At 41.4% G+C, this 25,460-nt stretch overlaps 1 pseudogene; it reads right to left on the bottom strand.

Moving 5' to 3' along the window:
- Positions 1-6,290: 6,290 nt before the first annotated feature.
- LOC118662019 lies at positions 6,291-6,753 on the bottom strand (annotated as a pseudogene).
- Between the last annotated feature and the right edge of the window lie 18,707 nt (positions 6,754-25,460).

Here is a 25,460-nt window from a genome sequence, read left to right as displayed (position 1 = left end):
ACCATTTTTGGAGACGCCCCTGCTACTTTGGGGTAGCCTTCCCATGACTCATCCCCCATCACTATGTTTAATCTGCTGAGGTGGGTCCCACTCCACCTAATTGTCTCTTTTTGGGGAGATTAAGAAAATGCCCTCACATTACCTTTATTATTCTACTTTTACCAGTTAGCTTTAATTCTTTTTCATGGCATTGTAGACTATCTGGATACCAGGCAATGGCTGGCTGTTCTTCCATCTTTATATAATTTAATGTCTATAACCTGAATGATGCCTTGGCTGGTTTTGGTCAAGGGGTAGCATTTCCAATTCATGTCAGGCATTTTTCAGGCTTCAGACATTTAAATAAAGTATGAATGCTGCAGGTTATTCCCGCTTTTCCCCTGAGCATTTAGCCACATTTCCAGAAAAGCTCTTTTCTGCAAAATTGATTCAGGGTTTGTGTTTCCACCATGAGGCCGAAGCTAGTGAGGGATGTTCCCATAAATGCCTGAGGGCTAAAGGAGGGAGCCAAGTGCATGGGGAAACATCCAAGGTCCAACATCATGGTCCACTTTCAAACACTCAGCCCATTGGGAGAGAGGCAGGATCTGGGTCTAAATGATGAGACCAAGTGCTCAAGGCCCCCTGGGAGTCTCGGGGAGCAAGACTTCACAAACAACAGGGTTAGGATGGTAAAGGCTTCAGGCAAGATGGACAATACTGTTAATTCTTCCCAACTATCTCTGCATTGTTCTTGCATGGGGTTTGGGCTCTGTGCTATTTGTAGACACACACACACACAGTAGTGTTGGTGTCTAAAGGGAATTTGGATTGTATTGACCAGTATAACTGGAAAGAGAATCAAGTCTCTTAAAATTCTCATTGTTTTTGTGATTACAAAATATACAAACTACTGAAACATTAAAGTTTTTACAGAACTCTGTTGCTTAAAAAGTAAAGACATCCCCAACCTTAAAGGTAATCATTGTTAACAATCTGGTGTCCATTCTTTTATCAGATTTTTTCCTATGCACTGCTAATATAAAATGAATGTATAGACACATAAATACACTTACATTGTATACAAGAATTAAATCATATTTTTCCATATATGAGGACTGAATGTCTAAAATAATAATGGAAATTTATTTCCTTTGATGTTTCTTTTAATGGAAAGAAAGTAAAATATGAAAGGAGGCTAAAACATGGCAACTACAGCCCTAAGTATAGCATGCTCCAAATTTTTGAAACATACTTCTACAAAATCGTAAGTGGTGGCAAATGGGTCTGAATGGTAGCAGCGATGATAGTAGTAAGAGGAAATTTTTATTAAATTTGTATTCTGTGTCAGGCCCCATTTTGAGCAATTTAGAGGAATTAGTTCATTTAATCAGTGATGCGGAAATCTAAAAAGCGGGGAGCAAAAAGGCATTTGTAGCAATTTGAGAACATTGCAGAGGGAGCGTTGTGTGAGAACCGGAAGGGAGTGACAAGTACCAGAAAGAGCCCCGGTGACTGGCAGTATGCAAAGCATTTAGGGAAAATGCTGCCATTATCCGTTTAAGGCCAGATGTCACAAATTGTCTGTATAAATCCAGTCAGTTCAGTAATAAAGATGTAATTATATAAGTGGTCCTAGTTTATGTAATTGCCATTTAGTTCATATTGATCACAAAAATGCCAAATTTGTTCTTTTTTTAAATAAAAAATATTAATGCAACAAAGAGCTGGTTCTTTGAAAAGATTAATAAATTTGACAAACCTCTGGCTAGACTCACTAAGGAGAAAAGAGAAAGGTCTCAAATAAACAAAATTAGAAATGAAAGAGGAGAAGTTACCAAATTCCTTGTTTCAATTTCTCATTCTTACTGTGGTGTTTAATTCACAATAATACAAAAACACTTTTACAGTCTTTAGTATCATAATTTATGTGAAATTAATTTTAAAAATCTGCAATGGTAATAAAGAAAGCTGGAATAATATTTACAAATCATTCTCTATGAAAATTTAAAAAATGTTAGCTAAAATAGATAACTTGGCCATTATGAACTTGTTAGGAACTGCGTACACTCTTTAAAGTCTAGTGTTTCTTTTAGCATTAGTTCATTTTGTTGCTACATTTGGGATCTGTAATGTCAGTGGCATGGAAATTAAAAATTGTGTTCATGCTTTTCTTTCCCTCAGAGTCTGTGAATCTCTAAATGAACTCAGAATGGGTTCAGCCTCTTTCCTGGAAATCTAGTGGGTAATTTTATGGAGATTGTTCAGAATAACAGAGACAACAGAGCTTTTGAGGTAAGCAATGAGAGAGAGAGAGAGAGAGAGAGAGAGAGAGAGAGAGAGAACACTGAGAGAACAGAAAGAAATAAGTGGGTATTTTTTCCTGAGAGCTGCCAGAAATTATAAGTAGATTAGAGACAGTATTCTGGAGAGTTTACTTTTCCACACATGGGCTGTGGGCTTCTCCATAGAAATAAATGGAATGAATACATGTATACACATCTCCAGTCCTGAAGCCACTAATTGTTATTATACGATCGGCACAAGCTCAGTGATGCCACATCCTTTACCACATTATTTTAAAATTGTACATTTCCACATTTTACTCATCTTTTATAGTAAAATACTTAGAGGTATTTCAAAAAGTAAATTCATGATTACTCAATGCCAAAATGCAGCTGCTTCTCGTAACCTTTAACTTAGAAAACTTTAGAAAGTGGTCCCAGTGGAATGTGACACCACAAGCTTCATCTATATACCTTTTAACCGCAGAAGCCTCTCTCTTATTCTGGATTTAAAATAATTCACTGTTTGGGTTTGTTTCAGAAGAAAGTTTATAGGAATAATTGGATAGAGACGATGGAAAAGAATTGTCCTTTAGAGACTAGGTCTATGTACTCAACCTTCCCAAGAAGTTTATCCCAAAAATACAATTTCTAAGGATCTGAAATGTATGAAACCATCGATGTGTACTTTTATTCCCAATGAAATACTCCCGATACTTTTGTGTAACTGATGAAGGTCATGATTAACTTTCTTTTCCTTTTGGAAGTAGCTTTGGTATTTCCCCCCAGGATAATTAAGGATAGATTTGGCAAATGCCATATCATTTAATATTCTTCACTTAGTTTGCATGCTTGGCCTGAGCTTCTCAATCACTAACATGCATTTTGACATCTTTGTGGAGATGGAAGATCCATATTTGCCATCCTCTCCCTGTCATGATACAGGGTAGGGTTTTGAGCTTCTTTTATCAAAGTGCCACTAATTTTATTCCCATCGATCTTGCCTTCTAATGGAAAGGAAGAGGAGTTGTTAACTTTATCATAGGGACATTCTCTCCCGTTCAGCTGGCTGGAATTCTCTGCAAAGATAACTATCGGTCCAGGACTTATTGCTGGCCTCCAGTGATCTGTATGAAAAGTTAAAATGTTGGCTAGAATTCAGAGGTTACTTTTTAGTGCTAATAGAATTGTTCTTCCAGAAGGCCAAAGAGCACACACTTTGTTCTTTTGCCAATTTAATGGACTTCTTAAAAAAGTACATTTGCGCAGAAATGAACATTTAAGCTCCCTGAATAGTTCCACGTAGTTAATGAATAACTCTTTCCATAAACCAAGGACTTAGCTGGCCCTAGCCCTATACTAAGTAGTCTCTGTTCTTTCTCTCCTGTAATCCTCACAGCTCCACATTAGCCCCACTGTACAGATGAGAGACACCAAGGAGTTTCAGTGGCTTGGGCAAAGTCACATGAACAGTGGGCCAGGTCACATTTGAACTTCCTTGACCTCCAAGGCCTGGCGTACTTGTCCTATGCTCTCACCTGGATGAGTGGCTTGTTGCTGAGCTTGTGTGTGTTATGGACTATTGAAATCTTGGATTTCCAGGGAGTATGGGGATCTCAGGTCACTATTGACCCATGTACAGCTATGACCAATGCCTCCCTTGGTTCACCTCTATGATACATAAGCAGCAACTGCCTGTCTAGTGTTTGAGAAGAATGGCCTTCCATGCCCAGATCTAAGTTACAAGAAATACATGGAGGGACTGGCTGACCCTTCCTAGGAAAGCTGAGGTGTAGGAGGAGGTAAAGTGTTACCTGATGACATTTGGTATTTACATGTGGGGGTTGAAAAATGTGAGCATATGCCTTACCCCATCCATGCATTAATCAATCCCTGGGTGCCTGTGCGATGGGAATAGCCTTTGTTTTTAACCTGCACATCCCTGTCAAATGTACAACTGCAAATAGTCAAAGATAATTGTGGAGAAGGAAGTTGACAGGAAAATAGGAGATACAGTAGTATTCCAAAAATACTTGCCTCACAGCCAAGTTTCCAAATTGCTTGTCTAGGTCAGAACTAGAAAATTTCTTGAGACCATATCCCAAGGATGTTTTTACTTGGAAAATAAAAATCTAGATTTAAGACTGTTTTTAATTTTTTGGAGCCACAATTTCCCAGACTCCATCCCCTTCTCTGCTCTGCCTCCAAGGCTGTCACCTGCTCTCAGTTGGATTGTTAGAACAATCTTCTACCCTGCTTCTAGATTCTATCCTGGCCCAGCGGTAGTGATCCCTAATGAACAAACCTGATCTCACATTTCTCTGCTCAAAATTGTGCAAAGATGGCCATTTTCCTTAGGGGAACAGCCATTGTCCTTACAGTGGTTCCCAGTGCTGCCCTCACCCTGCTCACTCCGGGGCAGGCACATTTACTCTGCAATGTACTAGGATATGCTCTTCCTTACTTCCTCACCTCCTTCAAATACATGCCCTAACCACCTTCTCAGTGATGCCCACTTCATCCTTCTTATCTATAATCGTAGTCATTCCTCAGCCCCATTCCTGGCATTGTGGATCGCTTTAATTGCATCTTTCCCTATTTGCTGAGAGCTATAAACTCTCATAGATGATGCATAGATTCTTGATATAGCTGCTAGACTTTAGAGTAGTGGTTCTCAAACTTCCTAATGCCGCGACCCTTTAATACAGTTCCTCATGTTATGGTGACCCCCAATTTCATTGTTACAAATTGAACATAATTAAAGCATAGTGATTCATCACAAAAACAATATGTAATTATATATGTGTTTTCCGATGGTCTTAGGCAACCCCTGTGAAAGGGTCGTTCGACCCTCAAAGGGGTCACGACCCACAGGTTGGCGACCCACAGGTTGAGAACCACTGCTTTAGAGGCATCACATGTCTAAACTGTTACTCACAGTTCTGATTCTTTGGTTTTGTTTCAAGCCAGGCACTGTGATAGAGGCTGGGGATGAATGCTTTAATAGAAACACATGCAAGGATATAGGGGAAGCTCTGGAAATGAATTAGTAAGACAATAGGGAAAGATCAGGGAAAAATTCAGAAGCAATTTTTGATTCAGGGAGAAAGATAAGAAGAAATCTGCAAATCAAAGGAGAGGAGTATTATTCTTTTTAGATGATAATAGAAGTGGAAAAGGCATAGAAGTATGGAAATAACCCCTTTGCTATATTCAGCAGAAGTATAGCTTGAGGGTGAGTGTAGGTGGGATGGTGTCACCGTGGCTGGCGGTAAGGTTGGACCAGGGGGCAGGGCCAGATAACAAGGTTAGACCACTGGATAGGACTAGATCGTAAAGGGCCTCACACCCTGCTGAGGAGTCTGGACTTGATCATATAGGGTCACTCCTACAAGTTAATTTAGAAAGTACTGCATTTCTCAAATGCTAACCTGCTCACTATTAGGGATTTTTCTAGGCTTGACTCTGGGTTCTTTAATTAAGAAATGTTTAATTTTCTCTGCTTAGTCTAAATCCAACATCTCATATGCACACAGAAGTTGAGATTCTAGGGAACAGGATTTCAGTGCATGCTGTCGGCTGAGTCAAAATGAATATTATTTGTGTAGACTTTCTTTTGTAAATATATGCACAAGTCACATGAAAAGCAATTTTATTGTATCATACTATTTTTAGGTGCATGACAAGGAACTCACAGTTTAGTATATTGAAGAGATTTCTCCATGGGAAATAACCATATTGAGATCATTGGCTTTTTAATAATTTCTTTCTTAATTGTAGCGTTTCCTTTAGCCATTTCAATGAATCAAAGTTCTCAGGAGTAAACAAAGCACATACACAAAAAATCAATCCCTATAATCTTTTTCTTTATACCTTCTCATTTCTGCTCCCCAGATTGAAAATTTAATCTCTTCATCATTTCCAAACTTTATTTTGCAATTTTTTTCTCTAGCAATGTTCAGATTCTCCTTCTCCTCCTCGTTCTCCTCCTCTTCTTCCTCCTCCTCGTCCTCCTTCTCCTTCTTCTTTTGATTTAATAAAGGCTTATTTTTCAAAATATACAGCCGGTGAGATCTGTTGTTCATGCATCTTCTCCAGCAGCGGGGGCGTCCCCACCTTTGGTGTTTCCGGTGTAAATCACTTGAGCTCTGTGCTTTGAGACTAATAAGTCCTTTACTAAGGAGCTCCTGAGGACTGCTCTGGCCAAGGAGCTGTGAATCTTCAGCCTCTCAGAGACGACAGCTGGGGTTTTAAGCTTGCAGTTGGGAACTTCCTTACAGAGTTTGTCATATGTGGCTTTGTCAAACAAGACCAGGTTATTGAGCTTGTCCTGAACTTTGCCTTTGGACCACTTCTTCTTTTTGGCCATGCCCCTGACTTGTTCACAGGATCTTTGTCTTTCTAGACTGACTTTCCAGCATCTTTCTTCTTCTTGTCGTCCTTGGGTGGCATCGCGGGACTCAGAGAGCAGGGATGTGCTGCTGCTTCGCCAAGATGTCTCCCCGAGAGCAATGTTCAGATTCTTTAGCCCTGGTTCAGTGGCAGATCAGTGGTTCAGGCTGTTTAGGTCACCAGTGAGTCCTACCATGGCAGAATGTGATGGGGAGAAATACTTCTGCCGGGGTTCTTGTTCCAGCATTAAGAAGGGTTCGGCAATCTGGAGAAGGCTGTGTGTAGATTAAATAGGAGTCCCGAGATGAAGCATAACTTTGAAAGGCACTGGGGGTCAGAGGAGCCTAGCTGAAAGAGCTAAGATCTAAGTTCTAAGGCCTTCAGTTCTCCTAGTCCTAGGACTCCATGCTTTTTATTAACACAATTTGTCCTGAGGCAAGGCAGAGATATACACATCAAAGGGTATACACAAGCATTGTCAGATGGGGGAATTAGCCTACAGCTGTTCAGGTGTTTGGCCAGTAGGAGGCAATAACATGTAGATTAAAATGCCCTGAGCTGTCTGGCAGTTGAGCAGTCATTTTAATGTATCCTATTCAGGTTTGGGGAAATGCCATCAGCCATTCCCAGATTCAGCCCTGCTGTCATGCTGGAATTGGTCTCCGGCATAGTTCATTTCCCAATGATTCCATTGATCCTTGGAAGGTGCTGGGTGCCATAAAAGGCATCAGTGAAGACTTGCCCACTTGTTTACATTGAAGGTAAAACAGTCACCAATATCCAGAGATACACAATGAATCATTTTGCTAATTATTGGACTTAAATGTTTTCCTACAAGTGCTCTCAGTAATCAAGTCGCTTGAGGTCACATTCTTACAGGAATCTTAGTATTCATTAGAATGAGCCTAGAAATGTCCAGTGATCAATGATTAATGATGTGTCTGCCTTGATTCTTAGTGCAATGCAGGGATCCATTGGCTGTTAAATCTTGCTTATTGGAAATTACTGAAGTGAGCTTTAAACTAATCTAAATAATCAATTTTTAGTATTTGATAAAATATTCAAGTTCATCCCCTTGCAAAATCAAAATCTGCTTATTATGCTAATGTGGTATTTGCAAAGCAATCACCATGATTTCAGCCCAAACTCCTCTACCCCAATTCCTTGCAAATCAAAGTAAGTCAGCATCCAATATGCATATACCTCTAGATCACTGTCAAGTCAAGTCAGATAAGACACAGGCCTGATTAACTAGGTTCTAGTTCTGGCTTCATCAGTTGTCAATTAAGCTATCTGGGCTTCAGGTTTGTTTGTTTTTTAATGTGTAAAATAAAAAAATTGAACATATCCTACTCAATTAAAATTAAATATTTATAAAACCATAAATCATTCTTTTGCTCTTATTTCTGGCTCTTATAACTTTCTGCTTGTAATTTTCAGGTAATAAACTCATAGCCTGGGCACTTAGTTATATCATACTCCTGAGATGACAAATGAGATGAATAAAAACAATCTGTAAATTGACAACTTAGTTATTTTTCTATAGCTTTCATTTATTTGTACCTATAAATAGGTGATTAATAACAAATTATATGTGTTTTTAATAAGTATCAGGCCAATTAAATGTGAATTTCTAAGAATTGGCATTAGCATAAGTTTTTTGTTTTCCCCCAAGGAAGAAAACTATCTTACCAAGTCAGTATTAGAGTGAACTGTAGTTGAGTTTAACAATTCATCAAATTTGCTGCAAGTTTCTATTAAAACCATGATTCTAAGGGACTGTCTTAATAGATGATCTAGGTTAATAGGATTGGACTGCTTAAAAATTGGTGGGAGCTTTGCTTTAATGTAGTTGGGGAAGAAATGAACACTACCTGATAAAGCACAGGGCTCTGGAAATGGTTCAATCTGAACCCATATGTGCACAGGTTACTTTTAAAAACTCCCAAAATATGTTAATATGCAGCCAGGGTTAAGGGACCTAACATATAGGTATTTTGACATTTTCTTTTCACATTTTAGGTGAATTTCACTGTGTAAATATGTATCTAGAGTTTTCTAGACCAAAGTAATCATTCAGCTGAAGTAACTCATGCACAAGAAAATATTTTTGAGTATCTGCAAAAGTGGCTAACATCAGAGACGCTTAAGAAAGAAAAGTGCTCCTTTTTTTTTTTTTTTTTTTTTTTTTTTTTTTTAGCTAAAACACAAAACCACTACAAGGATAAAGTTAGATCCTTGAACAGCTGTAGGCTAATTCCCCCATCTGACAATGCTTGTGTATACCCTTTGATGTGTATATCTCTGCCTTGCCTCAGGACAACTTTATGAAGGGAAAATAGTTTTAGATAGTCTCTGTGTATTTCATGTTTTAAAGAGATTTCATCAAGGTCTTCTTTGTGATGTTTAGAAGCATTGAACCATCCCAACACGTAAGTAATTACACTGGACAATCAGATGCATGGCCTATTTGTTGGTTGCCATAGAAACAGATGGCATATAGACAGGATTTCCTAGGACAATGTCATTTTCATGTACTTTTATTGCTTTTAATAAAATACATTCATTAATGGACCTGTTATTTGGTTAAATCATTGTTAGGTGTGTGTGTGTGTGTGTTTGGTTAGGAAAACAATTTGGGCCCAGATGCCTATTTTGTACATTCCTTGTACCAGGGAATTTTGCCACAGATATCCTTTGACCACATCAGTGAATCGGAAAAGAATTTAGGAAGCATACTATAATCTCCAGAAAACATCAGCTACCAATCCTCTTGGAACTTAGAGAATGATACAGCATATCTGTTTATTCACAGTGATACCAATGGGCACAGTTTCATTAAAATTCTGTCCAGAACAGCTTACTTTTCAGTTCTTCTAAAGATATACTCAATTAACCAAATGGCCATGCATTCTTTCAATTTTTTTTAAAAATGTTGGATTTGTATACCACATATTCTTCTATAGAAAGCAATTTTATTGTTAAACAATGTCTATTCAAAATTCAAGATTTAAGAGAAATCCTAACAAAACAATATGGATTATTTTGCAATATTCCTTAAAAATGCATTTGATCCAAGTTAATTCGTGTCCTGAAAATAAATTATTTTAACTCCCACTTGAGCTGAGGCAGTCATTCAATGGCTAGCCATTGCTTCCAAGATAAAGGTGGACTTTTATTCTTCCTTTTAGCTGCACTGTCTTCTTCCATCCCCTGCACTTTCCAAGTTCTGTGGGCCTCAGGACTTCTGTCTATGCTATTTTTACTGCCTGGATGGTTATTCCTGGCCTTGGTGACCTTATTAAGTCCTATTCACCTTGAGATCTCTGGCTCAGGGAAGACTTATCTGACCAAACTCAGATAATTCAGGATCTTTAATTCTATCTACAACCTTAATTCCCCTTTGCCACGTCATCTGAGGACATTCTGGGCATTAGGATGTGGACCACTTTGGGGGCCATTATTTTGCCTGTTTATCACTGGTTCCCAGTTTATGTGGGGCTGTGCCCACAGAAGTAACCTAAGCAGAGTTTCTTCCATATCTGGAAGCTGGGCTGTCTTCATTTTTATGTCTATGTCTTTCACTTTATTGCCAGCCTCGACAATAGGATTACTTCTAAGCCTACCTAATTTATTATATGCCAACATGCCTTCTGAGAAGGCTAGAACTTTGCATAAGCCAATTGACTCTTTGGACCTCGGTTTTACCATTTCTGAAATGTAAAAATGGAATGAGGAATTCTATAAAGTGTTGAAATATAAACCCTCAGAATTTTCAAACATAGTATAAGAACAAGATTTTCTAAGGATTGTGGTTTAGTAACCTTGAGAGTTTTAAATTACATTTTTTTCTGAGACCTGGAAACAGAAAAGGTTCAATGTCTCTATGACTTCTTTTTGCAAGTCCTTTTTGCAAATTGATTCATGGAGAAGTTTGGTAAGATAAATGAGCATGCCTGGTACTTGGAATCTAATTTTAGAGTGCTAAGGAAGAATTTGGAAAACTTATGATACACAAGATACTAGTAAGTTTTTAGAATCCGTAATATTTTTTTAGACTGATATTTACTGGTTCTTTGATATACAGATTCTTGGCTCAGCTCACAGAACCTCTCTCCACTAACCCTTAGATAAGCGGTTCTCAACCTGTGGGTCGCGACCCCTTTGGGGGTCGAACAACCCTTTCACAGGGGTTGCCTAAATACATCCTGCATATCAGATATTTACATTACGATTCATAACAGTAGCAAAATTACAGTTATGAAGTAGCAACGAAAATAATTTTGTGGTTGGATCACAATATGAGGAACTGTATTAAAGGGTCGCGGCATTAGGAAGGTTGAGAACCACTGCCTTAGATACTAAGGATTGCCACCCAGCTCGGCTCCTCTTGGATTCTGTCCCAGCAGGCACTGATTTTGTACCTCTCGTAGAATTCATTAAATTCTCAAGGTTAAGCGCCTTTTGCCCACTGCTAGCTTCCAAAGAATCTGGAGGTTTTATTCCTCAGTGTTTCTCCTACAGAGACTTTGAATATGAGATGTGCTTAAGCAAGATTTGTGGAATGAATATATTTATTCTAAATGATATTTTAGGGAAAGCTGGAAGTAACAAAGAGGCATTTAATCTCAACTCATGGTAGTAAATAGAGGTCATAGCTAATGTTCAACAGCTTATCAATGCTCTCCAGTGGACAGAGTAAATGATAATACCCATTAGAGGTTGGTCAAGCCTGTAATTTAGTAGATTAAATAGTTCCCACTCTAAGGTCAAAGAGAGGAAACATTTCTTCAGTTAAATATTATGGGTCATGGTCATTATTTTGTGAAACTATTTTCTGCTCACATATCACAGTTAAACGACTATTAGTTAAGCCTTTTTCACCCGCCCAGAGGCTTGGTTCCTTCTAATTGAATCACCAGTCCCCAGTTCTTCTCAGCTGGCTTCAGATCAGATGGCACTTGGGGTTTAGGCCAAATGTTACTTTTTAAGTGACTCTGATTCTCATCATCCTATGTAAAGTAGCTCCAGTACCCAGCCCAGTACGTGGCACATTGTAATTGCTTTTTAATATGTGTTTAAATAATGCACAGCCAGGGTTGGATAGACAAGCTGTGAACCATTTCCACAATGGACTTGGACTCGGTGCTGGAGCTCCACTGGCCTCCACCACCCTTCTCCACTCACACAGCTATGCTTTCCTGGCAGAAATGGACAGAGCTGGAGACACAATTTCCCTGATGCAGTGTAAAGTGAAATGTGAGGCTCCTGGTTAAAAAATCAGGAACACGGCTTCGTTCTCCATGTTCTCTCTCAACCAATTATGGTGTTTTTTATGTGATTTAATGTCACGGTCTCTCTGCACAGGGATACTCCCAGGCGGACCTCCCAGGAGCCGGGGCACATGCCCAATCTCCACCCTTTGGTTCAGGTGCTCTGGCCTCCAAGGAGCAAGGGTGGTAAGGAGTGGGACCCACCATCTGTGCCCAGGAGGGACTGGGCAGTGGGATGGACCTGAGAGGAGGCTCCAGCCCTTGTGCACGCTCCAGCAGTTTCACACAAACTCAACCATAATGCTATTAAAGCAATAAAAACAGAGGCATCAGCAGATCATGCCCCAGACTCAGAGGAGTCCACCAGCCTGCCCAGAGCTCTGTACTTAACGCAGCTCCCAAGGGCTCCCACCCCTCTGCTCCTCCAGAGCAGGACCCAGCATTTGATTCAAGGCTGACAGTGCAGTAGAGTATTTGCAAATCACTCTCAGTGTTGGGATTTCTCATTCATCCGTCACACCTCCTAACTAGGGAGCTTGCAGTCTGGCTCCACCATCCTCACTCATAGGGGCCAGGTTCTCTGGCCAGGAGATGAGCCTTTTTCTGTCACATCAACCAGGGAGCAGTGGCTTGAACTCCTGGGAACTCCTTCTGTGTTGATTTAAGTTTGCAGATCCTTTAGATCTCATAGCCATTTTATAGTCCCATCACAGAGAATTTGTGTTTTATTTTCTTATGCTTCAAGCAGTGGTCTAAATGGTCAAATCCCAAAAGGTTATTTTCAGTAGAACTTTTTATGAGGTATGATATATGTATGTATGATATATATGTATATACTATCCTATCTAATAAAAGAGAAACATGGTAATTGGCATACGACCGCTACCCTTCCCAGGGCGATATGCAAATTAACTGCCAGCCAAGATGGCAGCCGGCAGCCAGGCAGCTTAAACTGAACATGAGGCTTGCTTGCTTCAGTGACGGAGGACTCCAACGTTCCCTGCCTGCCTTGCCGGCCTCTGAGCTTGCAGTTTAAGAAACATTGTAACAAATATAGAAGCTAAACAAAACCCCAAAAACCAGCTTTCAGCGAGCCGGGATCTCAGAGCTGGAGTTAATACAGTTTCGATTATAGAACCTAAACAAACCAGATACCTACTTTCAGCAGCTGAGGCCTCAGAGCTGGAGCCAAGCCTCAGAGCTAAAGCTGGCCCAGAATAAAAAGAAAAAAAAAAGAAAAAAAGGAGCAGTTGGGAGCTTTAGTCCCAGCCTGAAAACAGCCCTCAGCCCCTCACCCAGACTGGCCAGGCACCCCAGTGGGGAACCCCACCCTGAAGGGGGTGTGACCAGCTGCAAAGAGCCATCATCCCCTCATCCAGGCTGGCCAGGCACCCCAGTGGGGACCCCCACCCTGATCCAGGACACCCTTCAGGGCAAACCAGCCAGCCCCCACCCATGCACCATGCCTCTATTCTATATAGTAAAAGGGTAATATGCCTCCCAGCACCGAGATCAGTGGAGCTGAGAGGCCTCCCGGCACCAGGATCAGCGTGACAGGGGGCAGCGCCCAAACCCCCTGATTGCCCTGCGGCTCTGTGTGTGACGGGGTGGGGCCACAACCTCCCTATCGGCCCTGCTCTGTTTGTGACAGGGAAGGCTCCCCAACCTCCTGATCAGCCCTGCTCTGTGCCTGATAGGGGGGAGCTCCCCAACCCCCTGATCACCCTGCGGCTCTGTGTGTGACAGGGTGCGGCGCCCCAACCCCCCCCCCCCATGGGCCCTGCTCTGTGTGTGACGGGGTAGAGCCATAACCTCCCCATCAGTCCTGCCCTGAGCGTGACAGTGGCAGCGCCCCAACCCCCTGATCGGCCCTGCTCTGTGGGTGATAGAGGGCGGCGTCCCAACCCCCTGATCCGCCCTGCTCTGTGTGTGACAGGGGGCGGTGCGCCAACTCCCCTATCGGCCCTACTCTGTGAATGACAGGGGGTAGCTCCTCAATCCCCTGATGGGCACTGCTCTGTGCATGACAGGGGGGAGCTCCCCAACCACCTGATGGGCCCTGCTCTGTGTGTGACAGGGGGGAGCTCCCCAACCACCTGATCGGCCCTGCTCTGTGCGTGACAGGGGGCAGCACCCCAACCCCCTGATTGGCCCTGATCTGTGCATGACAGGGGTTGGCGCCGCAACCTCCCATCGACCCTGCCTTGAGTGTGACAGGGGGCGGTGCCCCAACCCCCCAGTCGGCCCTACCCTGAACGTGACTGAGGGTGGCATCGCAACCTCTCAATCTGCCCTGCCCTGTGCATGACAGGGGGCGGCGCCCCACTCCCCAATCAGCCCTGCTCTGAGCCCAACCAGGGGCTGCACCTAGGGATTGGGCCTGCCCTCTGCCACCCGGGAGCAGGCCTAAGCCAGCAGGGCGTTATCTCCCGAGGGGTCCCAGACTGCGAGAGGGCACAGGCCAGGCTGAGGGACACCCCCCCCCCCCCCGAGTCCACAAATTTTTGTGCACCAGGCCTCTAGTATATAATAAATATGTATTTATAGTACATATAATATTTATTATATCATAATATATATGTAATATAAAGATACATAAAATATCTGCCTTGTATTTCCCTCTACCATGAAACTGTCACTATTCATAACCCTAAACCTAACCCTAATGAAACTGACCATACTGTTCATTTTTGCCTACAAAAAATGTCGATTTTATGTGGTTCAGCTTAATAAAATATACTTATCTTTTATTTTTCCCACTTGCATGTAAGCTACCAAAGAGCAGAGAGCTATGTCTATTTTATTTTAACAAATTTATTGAGGTGTAATTGACATACCATCAACTGCATTTATGTAAAAGATATAATTTGACACGTTTTGTTATAGAAAACCATCATCACAATCAAGATAATAAACATACCATTACCTATGAAGTTTTTTTTCTAATTCCTCCTTACTGCCTTTTCCCATACCACTAAATGATTCCATTTATATAAAATGCATTTACCTATCTTCTTTCTGTCATTATATATAAATTTGCATTTCTTAGAATTTTATATAAATGAAATCACGTAGTATACAAACTTTCCTGTCTGTCTTCTTTCACTCAACACGATTATTTTGAGACTCATTTACATTGTTTCATGCATTAGCAATTTATTGTTTTTAATTGGTGAGTAGTATTTTTTTGCACGGATATACCACAATTTGTTTATCCACCCATTGGTTGATGGGTATTTGTGTTGTTTCCAGTTTTTGCCCTTTGCAAACAAAGCTATGAACATTCATGTAAAAGTTTCTGTATAGAGATATGCTATCTTTCTTTCTTTTTTTTTTTTCTTTTGCAAAATACCTAGAGTTGGACTAGTGGGATCACATGGCAGGTATATGTTTAATTTTATGAAATTGCCAAACCATTTTACAACATGGTTGAACCATTTTACATTCACACCAGCAGTAAATGAGTGTTCAGTTGCTCCACATTTTTGCCAGCATTTGTTATGGTCAGTCTGTTTTGTAAGGAGTAGTATTTTTAATTTGTATGTAGTAATATCTCATTGGTTTTAATTTGCATATTCCTAATGGCTGGTGCTGCTAAGCATCTTTTAATGTACTCATTTGCCATATATATGTCTTCCCTAGTAAGTGTCTATTCAAATCTTATGTCCATTTGTTTTATTGGGCTAATTTTCTTATGAGAATTTATTAGAGTTCTTATATACTCTACATTCAAATTTGATATACATTTATATATCTTATATATAATTTATATTATATACATATATTTATATTTTTACATATTCTATATTCAGGTATGAAATTTGCAAATATTTTCTCCCAGACTGTGGCTTACTTTTTTTATTTTATTAATAGTGTCTTTCAAAGAACAGTAGTTCTTAATTTTGATAAACTTTATTATTTTCTTTTTAAATTGAGCTTGGTCATATCAAATAAATCTTTGCCTAACCCTAGGCCATAAAGATTTTCTCCTATGTTTCTTGAAGATTTGTAATGTTAGGTTTTGCATTTGGGTCTATGATCCATTTTGAATTTGGTTTTGTGTATAGTGTAAGACATGGATTGAAGTTCTACACAAGAAACAAACAGCTGTGGAAACGGAAACTATCTGAGTGAAAAAGACTTTTATAATTTCAATTTTTTGTTTAAAGCAAAAGTGTTAGCAAAATAGCATGGTGTATAACATATAAGTAGAGAGCAGGTAGATTGGGATAAGTTAAAGAGGGTATTATGAAACCTAAAGAAACCATTACATAATACAGAGAGTTATAGCTAACATACCAGCAAAAGATCTGAAAGCAGACAGGAAAAGAGGAGAAAGAGAACAGATGGAACAAATGGAAAACAGACAAGACGGTAGTTTTCAACCCAACTACATCAGTAATTGCATTAAATATAAACCACAATGCCAAGGCTGAGCAGCAGCCCCTGAAGGATGGATGAACAGATTACTCAGACACAGTTTGACAGTGCAAGAGAGGGCTAAGGGGCCCCTGGCTTTAGTAGCCAGAGCAGCCTCCATTGCCTGCCTCATTAGGCCTTTAGTGGAATTTTTATCTTTAGATACAATCACTAGGGTGAGTAATCTTGGGAGGACACATGTTTACATTGTATTCAGGCAAGGGCATCCAGGGATTAAGCATAAGGATTCCAGTAAACACTCGGGGGTCTGCACATACACAGACTTGTTTGGAAAGGTCAAGAAATAATTAGGGGCACTGCCTTCAACAGTTCCCTAAGTCTCTGCTAGGTCGGAATTCCAATAAACAGGCAGGTGGCATTCCACACACTTCCCTTTTATCAGAATGTCCTCCTTGCAAACTTTCTAACCAAGTTTCTTGTGCTTCCCAACACCACAACATTTTTTATATTCTGATATTAATTATTCATCATTCGCAAAAGGGGTGTGAGGATGTGGGTAGATATGGTCTGTTGGAGTTGGTAGAAGTTTTCTTTTGATTCCTTACATTTTCTCAGTAAAGTTGGATGTGAGCTCATTAGCTGAGAAACTGCTGTCTAATCTAACCGTCTCCCTTCAAGCCAGGCATCATCCTGAGTTCATGTTTATTTTTTTTAATTTAGCCCTGAACAGGTGAAGCTTAAAAGGAAAATTCCAGATAAACACTAACTCTCTGATTTTAATTGAACAGAAAAATAGGGAGCTGAATTTTTTTGACTGCCTTAAATCTAAAAGTAAAAAAATAATAGCGCACAGCTAGAAATCTCTGAGCAGTGCAGCTGCCTCATTTCTCTAGACAGCTTGCTAAGAATTAATATTAAGTGGTTTCCATTTTAGACCTCTCCAGTTGCAAAGATAATACATCACAGCAGCAACGCCCCACCTCCCGCAGCTTTGAGACGTGTGTGTCTGTCCTTGTCCAGTGTATTGTTTCCCACCAGCCCATCAACGAATATTTCTTGAGTTCTGAACATGCCAGCAGCATAGTGCTAGATATTGTTAACGTCCCCCTAGTTCAAGATCAAGGGGTGTCAAATTAATTGCTGCAGTTCCCTTCTAAGAGAAAAATCTCTCCTAAATTCAAAGAACACACTGGAGAGCTCTGTTTCGGTTGTTTTGCATATCATCACGCTAAATAAACAAAGCTTTAAAAAGGCCCACAGACTCCACGGAGGTATCCTCCATGTGCAAAAACATAAGCATATTTCTGTAGCCCTCACTTTACAAATCCCGATCCAGCAATCTTAAAGGATGAAAGGTAGTATGGGATGGGAACTCTGAGGAAGGGTGTACAACTAGTGAGTAAGCCACCTGCTTGAACCGACTGTGAAGGGCCAAATTTGTTCCAAATAAGGAACAAGTGACACCTAAGAAGGCCTCAGTGCATTTGGAGCTAAAATAATTTAACACATAATTTAGCTATATGAATATCTGCAGTTTGCAAATAGAAAGATGTCCCAAGGTGTGAGATGAAGTTTGGCTTCTTAAGACAAAATTTCCCTTAATTACAATCCCATAATTTAGGAAAGGAACAAAAGTATGGATTTCTCCTGAATAGTCTCTGTTAATTTTCAAAATGCTCCATCTGCCACCTTTTGACCTAAATAGAGAGGACACCATTTGGTTCTCCTAAAAACTGCATTGTTCTATCCTGCTGTGCACTAAAGTTGAGATAATTAATATCATAGATTTTAGGCAGTGTTTGTGTTTTTGTCTGTGTGTGTGTGTGTGTGTGTGTGTGTGTGTGTGTGTGATTTTTTTTTTTAGGGACCACCAGCAAGACATATTTAATATATTAATGTTTTCCTCTCAACTGCCACATGTGGCTGTGATAAGTTCACTACTGCAAATGGAGATTGTGGAGGGAAGGGGCCCAGTAAGCGGAGAGATTTGGGTGAGGCTTTCAGAAGTGTATGCAGCCTCTCAGTTTTACACTCAATGTTGAAGTGACTGCTTCCTACTTTCTGCTTACTTGTAGTCACAAAATGGTCCAGTGAGGTCAACTGTCCCTGTGGTGCTGTTTGGTTCAATTTTTTTTCTATGGGAAAATGTAAGGACAAGAAGCATTTAGTCTCTGTCCTGATGCTTTTCTTAAGTGGATGGTGGGGTGCACAGAGGGAGAAGGGATGGGTGGTTCTGTGATCCTTTCTCTGGAAAGAGCAATTGTGGAGTAAGGAACAAGCACTCTGCCAGGCCTTTTCTCCAAGTGGCCTGGGAGAAAGCAGCCAACCATGTTCCCTGAAGCTCAGTGGAAGAGTTGCCTGACATCGCAGATGATTATACCTGGTTCTTTAGGGGTGTGTACATTTCTGGTGGTGAAATGGTGAGAGCTGACATATATCATGTACCTACCATGTGCCAGATTGTGTTCTAGGCCTTACATGTTTTCACTTGTTTGGTGTTCACAACATCTGTGTGTGGTAGGTAATATGACTCCTTTCTTACACACGTGCAACTGAGGCCCAGAGAGGTTAAATAATTTGCAAAGTTCACACAGCTGCTAAGTGGCAAAGCTAAGATTTGAACACAGGATCACAGGACACATGAAACACTTGGTTCCCAGGTAAGGAACACAGCTCCTCATGGCACAGTAACCTGCATTTTACTCAACTGGGAATCTACTTATAGCATTCAGATTTTTTTTCACTTTTTTTAATTTCATTAGTGTTGTGATGAGTAATATTACCTCTACTCAATAGCTAATATTAATAAGGCTAACAAAATGTAATATAAAAATAAACTTAAAGAGGCCTTACTTAATTAAAATATATTATATATACAGTTTTAAGAATGTTTTAGTGAATATTTTATTGCAATCCTTATTTGCCTCAATTCTTCATCTCCCATTTAGTTATTTTTATTTAGTTAACCCACAAATTTTCATAGCCCCATATTTGCACCCCTAGAGTGTAGAAGTACATGCACTGTCTACAGTTTGTTTTTCTATCCTTGGCCTTCTCCATTAATGTAAATTTATTCACGGTTAGCATGATTAGGACAAAAGCAGACATATAGCAAAATCTCACCTCAGTAGATAAGGACTAGTCTCTCCCTTTCAACATCAGCATGTAAATTCATTGAAGTGATATCTTAAGGATGACTTTGAATTTACTTAATTAATAGAAAACATGAATTATTCACAAGATTCTGTCTTGTGGTGTTCACTACAAAGCATGTTCCTTGTAGAACTTACTTTTTATACTAGTGTAGATGATATCTTCTAAAACATCATTTTTAAGTGGTGTATTGCAGAAATATAGATTATAATTGATCTTTTTAAGTTGATTTTGGTATTCAGAGAATTTGCGCAATTCTCTTATTAATACAGCAGTTTAGTTTTTAAAAAGACTTTATTGTTGAAAGTATTATAGACTTCTCCCTTTCCCCCCGCCCCAATGACCCTTTCTAGCCACCCCCAGCCCCTACCCCAGGCCTTTACCACACATTTGTCTGTGTTCATGTGTTATGCACAAATGCATATAAGTTCTTTGGTTAATCTCTTCTCACCCACTCCCCCACCTTCACCTTCCCTTGAGATTCAACAGTCTATTCCATGCTTCTATGTCTCTGAATCTCTTTAGTTCATCAGTTTATTTTATTCATTAGATACCACATATGTGTGAGATTATGGGACACTTGTCTTTGACTGGCTTATTTCACTTACATATCTCTAGGTCCCTCCATGCTGTCTCAAAGGGTAAGAGATCCTTCTTTTTTACTGCTGCATAGTATTCCATGGTGTAAATGTACCACAGCTTTTTTATCCACTCATCTACTGATGGACACTTGGGCTGTTTCCAGATCTGAGCTATTGTAAATTGTGCTGCTATGAATATAGGGGTGCATTATAGTCTTTCTAATTGGTGTTTCGGGTTTCTTAGGATATATTCCTAGAAGTGCGATCACTGGGTCAAATGGCAGTTCCACATGACATTAAAAAATAAAAAGAACAAACAGGTGAAGTTAAATTTAGTAATAGGTTTAATTTAACCCACTATATCCAAAATAGGATTATTTCAACATATCAATATAATGAGATATTTTATATGTTTTTACTATTACATCCTCCAAAAGGAGCAGATTTCAATGTGTGCTAGCTGTGTTTCAAGTACTCAGTAGCCACAGTGCAGTCTGAGGAATTATAAGTTGGGTTTAACCAGCAAGTTGGGGGATGAATGCTTTGCAGTATAGGTAGCTCATCTATATATATACTAGAGGCCTGGTGCACAAAAATTTGTGCACTCGGGGGGGGGGGGGGGGTCCCTCAGCCCGGCCTGTGCCCTCTTGCAGTCTGGGACCCCTCGGGAGATAACGACCTGATGGCTTAGGCCTGCTCCCAGGTGGCAGAGGGCAGGCCCAATCCCTAGGTGCAGCCCCTGGTCGGGCTCAGAGCAGGGCCGATGGGGGTGTTGGGGCGCCGCCCCCTGTCATGCACAGAGCAGGGCGGATCGGGAGGTTGCGATGCCACCCTCAGTCATGCTCAGGGTAGGGCCGATTCGGGGGTTGGGGCACCGCCCCCTGTCACACTCAAGGCAGGGTCGATGGGGAGGTTGCAGCGCCACCCCCTGTCACTCACAGAGCAGGGCCCATCAGGGGGGTTGGGGCGCTGCCCCCTGTCACGCACAGAGCAGGGTCGATCAGGAGGTTGGGGAGCTCCCCCCTGTCACTCACAGAGTAGGGCCGATAGGGGAGTTGGGGCGCCGCCCCCTGTCATGCACAGAGCAGGGAGGATCAGGGGGTTGGGGCGCCGTACCCTGTCACACTCAGGGCAGGGCCGATGGGGAGGTTATGGCTCTACCCTGTCACACACAGATCAGGGCCTGTTGGGGGGTGGGGGGTTGGAGACCGCCCTCTATCACCTACAGAGCAGGGCTGATCAGGGGGTTGGGGTGCTGCACCCTGTCACACACAGAGCCGCAGGGCGATCAGGGGGTTGGGGAGCTCCCCCCTATCAGGCACAGAGCTGGGCTGATCAGGGAGTTGTGGCGCCTTCACCTGTCACGAACAGAGCAGGGCAGATAGGGAGGTTGTGGCCCCGCCCCTGTCACACACAGAGTCGCAAGGCGATCAGGGGGTTTGTGCGCTGCCCCCTGTCATGCTGATCCCGGTGCCGGGAGGCCTCGTGGCTCCACTGATCCCGGTGCTGGGAGGCATATTACCCCTTTACTATATAGGATAGAGGCCTGGTGCACGGGTGGGGGCCAGCTGGTTTGCCCTGAAGCGTGTCCTGGATCAGGGTGGGGGTCCCGCTTGGGTGCCTGGCCAGCCTGGGTGAGGGGATGATGGCTGTTTGCAGCTAGTCACACCCCCTTCATGGTGGGGGTCCCCACTGGGGTGCCTGGCCAGTCTGGGTGAGGGGCTGAGGGCTGTTTTCAGGCTGGCGGGTGACTGAAGCTCCCAACCGCTCCTCTTTTTCTTTTTTGTTTTTTATTCTGGGCCAGCTTTAGCTCTGAGGCTTGGCTCCAGCTCTGAGGCCTTTGCTGCTGAAAGCCGGTATCTGGTTTGTTTGGGTTCTATAATTGAAACACTGTTTCAACTCCAGCTCTGAGATCCTGGCTGGCTGAAAGCTGGTTTTGGGGGTTTTGTTTAGCTTCTATATTTGTAACAATGTTTCAAACTGCAAGCTCAGAGGCCGGCAGCGGCAGGCGGGGAACGTTGGCTTCCTCCATCACTGAAACAAGCAAGCCTCATGTTCACTTCAAGCTGCCTGGCTGCCGGCCGCCATCTTGGCTGGCAGTTAATTTGCATATCGCCCTGATTAGCTGATGGGAAAGGTAGCAGTGGTACGGCTAATTACCATGTTTCTCTTTTGTTAGATAGGATATAAGGCTAAGCGACTGTCCAACCGGTAGCTATGACGCACAATGACCACGAGTGGGCAGACACTCTGACCAGTAGCTATGACGCAGACTAACCACCAGGGGGCAGACACTCAATGCAGGAGCTGCTGAGCTGTGGTGACTTGGCAGCGGTGGTTCTCGGGTGACGCACCCTGGAACCAAAGAGAAGGGAGTCCAATTCTGAGTGCATCACCCAGTAATCGCCCTCTCGCAATCAGGGACCCCTCAGGGGATGTTGAGAGCTGATTTCGGCCCATTCCCCACAGGTCAGATAGGGGACCCCACCTGCTGGAGGGACACCGCTCACTCCGCAGATGCCCTTCAAGCCGCTGCTCCAACCCAGGTGCAGCCGGCGGGGGGTGTGTGTGTGTGGACTGCGGGAGGTTGGCTCCAGGGCATGTCTAGCCCATCTTGCCCAGTCCCACCCTGCCAACCACCTTCTAATTAATTTCCTTTCAATGTGCACAAATCCATGCACTGGGGCACTAGTCAGGAAATAAAAAGCCACTTCTAGACAATGTTCATCAGAAAAATCTCCAGGTTATGCCTATTGTAGAGCTCTAATATTAGAGCTACACTCAGATATTAATTATCCCAGGTCCCTCCCAAGTGCAGACTTTGTTCTAGGAGCCACAGTCCTGGTGTGAGGCAAGTCAAAAGTAGGTCTGAAAGGATAACATCTGCCTAAGCATCCCTGAGTCTCCCTTGGACTTCCAGTCAAAATTCATTCCATTCATTTGACTACATTGAAAAACATAAACGTCAATGAGAAAAAGATGTCATATATTTATAATGATCTATTCCCATTATGATAAGCACTCTGAATTCATTTTTGTGGTATTTAACCTTTGCAAATTCCCTTTGAATTGAGTTCATTCATATTGACAGAGAGCAACATCATTATGAGCTCGGGAAAAGTCATTGTGTAACACCTGCCAAAATGCTCATTATCCTCTCTCCTTAGTTATGTTTTATTTTCCTGACTTAGTTCTTTATAAGAATTTGCAGTCTTTTAGATTAAGAACCCAAGGACTTTACTCCCTTAAAGTACCAAACAATAAATCAACAAATCTTGAGAGTGAGTCAGACATTTAGAGAAAATTGAGTTCATGATATACCTGTTTGCCCAGCACCTCTCTACAGGCCACCTCTAATTTGATATCTTTGGGGAAAACAGCCAAGTTATTAAAATAAATCTCTCTTTAAGATTCATTGTTGAGAAAACCTTTCAAATTTCCTTGTGGGAAATCCCCCGAATTCTGTTTGCAGCTTCCTTCTTTCTCCTGAACAAGGAAAACAAGAGAGGTTTGTGCCAAAGCTCAGCCATTCCTTGGCAGGGCTCATCTTGGGTCAACGTTCCTCACCAAGTGAAAGTGAGACACATGCCAACATACACATTGTGGGAATAATATCACATGAATCCTAAAAGTAATATAAACTTTATTTACTGAGGAAAGTATCAAGGCCAGAGATTTATCATATACTAGAAAGATTGTATATCTTACATTATTGGGGCCCCATGCAAAGTGTGCTAAATTCTTCTCATCCATGGCCAACATTGCCCCTTATTGAGTAACCGTGCCTGCCTCTCAGAGACCTTTACTAGGCAGCTGTCACTATTTTTGTCAGAGTGGTTGCTGGCTTTAAAGTATTTTTTCCTGCTCTTTTTCTTTTGCCATATTTGACCGTATTTGATAACTTCTTCTCCTAAATGCTCTAGACTCTAGAACTCAGCATGTTTTCTTGGTAGGTGGTGATTCATTATTTTTATGTTAACTTTATTGAGTTATAATTTATATCCAACTAAATGCCCACATTCTAAGACTTCTGTGAGGTTTTTTAAAATTAGCTTTATTATGTAATACTTTAAACATGATAAAATTAACCATTTAAAAATATATAGTTCAATCTCCTGTTACCTCATATGGAGATTTGACTTTGGGTGGTGGGTACATGGTCCTATATACAGATTTTGTAAATTAGTAATCCACACATGAAACGTATATGTTCATGTTGAGTAATATCACCTCAATAAAATACAATGTAAAAAATAAAATAAGCCCTAGCCAGTTTGGCTCAGTGGATAGAGCGTTGGTCTGAGGACTGAAGGGTCCCAAGTTTGATTCTGGCCAAGGGCACATGCCCCGGTTGTGGGCTCGATCCCCAGTAGGGGGCGTGCAGGAGGCAGCCGATCAATGATTTTCTCTCATCATTGATGTTCCCTCTCCCTTCTTCTCTGAAATCAATAAAGAAATATATTTTAAAAAATAAAATAGTTCAACATGTTTTGACAGATAATTACAGTTGTGTACCCATCACCGTAATCAAGAGCTGGAATCATTCTTAGCAACCCTAAAACTTCCCTTATCACACCCATAACCATTTTCTTTTATTGGACAGGAAATACTGCTCCCCAAGCATGGAAGGGGTAAGGGGGCAGATGAAGTCATTCTATTTGTAATAGGCAAAAATCAAATGATAGGCTTATTCAGATAATTCTTAGCATTAAGTACCATATGGAGTAAAGAGAGGAATTATCATTATTTTTCTCATATTATTTTTTAAAAGCTATATGGTCTACAGAAGGGAGAATTGCTGATTGGATGATTGACACAGTCAGAAATTTCAGACTGAAATCTGTCTTCAAACCGCTTTGTAACCTCTAACTTCATGGTGGGGGGCAATTAAAAGACTGGGATAAGAAACTTCCCTGCAGTCAGTTCTTAGATCCTTATCTCCAACTTCTATGAGTATCCAAGCCTGTGTTGAGATGGGACCAGGGCGATACAAATCATTTAATACTCCATGACAAAAATCAAATAATAGAAGAGGCAGGCTCCTTACAGAGAAAACATTTATTGCTGCTCTTAATTTATATCTCTCTCTGCAGGGAAGGCTTGATATCAGGATATATATCTTAGGAGATCTGGATTCAGTGCCAAGAGAACATTCCTGAAACTTCTAGTATAACCACTATTCTTTCACATAATTAAAACAGTAGGTAACACTTATGTAAGGCTTACATCATGCCAAGCACTGTTCTAAGCCCTATATATTGTCATTTAATATTACAAAAACCCTATGAAGTAGTTTGCAATAATAAGATATGTATATATGCATATGTACACACACACATATACATATACATATATATTGATCTCTGCCCCTGATTCCTGACACAGAGCTCCTAAAACTCCTGTAAATTCCTAAGTGA

This window comes from Myotis myotis, unplaced genomic scaffold (genome assembly GCF_014108235.1).
Source record: "Myotis myotis isolate mMyoMyo1 unplaced genomic scaffold, mMyoMyo1.p scaffold_m19_p_8, whole genome shotgun sequence".
Lineage (NCBI taxonomy): Eukaryota > Metazoa > Chordata > Mammalia > Chiroptera > Vespertilionidae > Myotis > Myotis myotis.
Note: the sequence above shows the minus strand (reverse complement) of the source record. Positions and strands in the feature narration are given on the sequence as shown.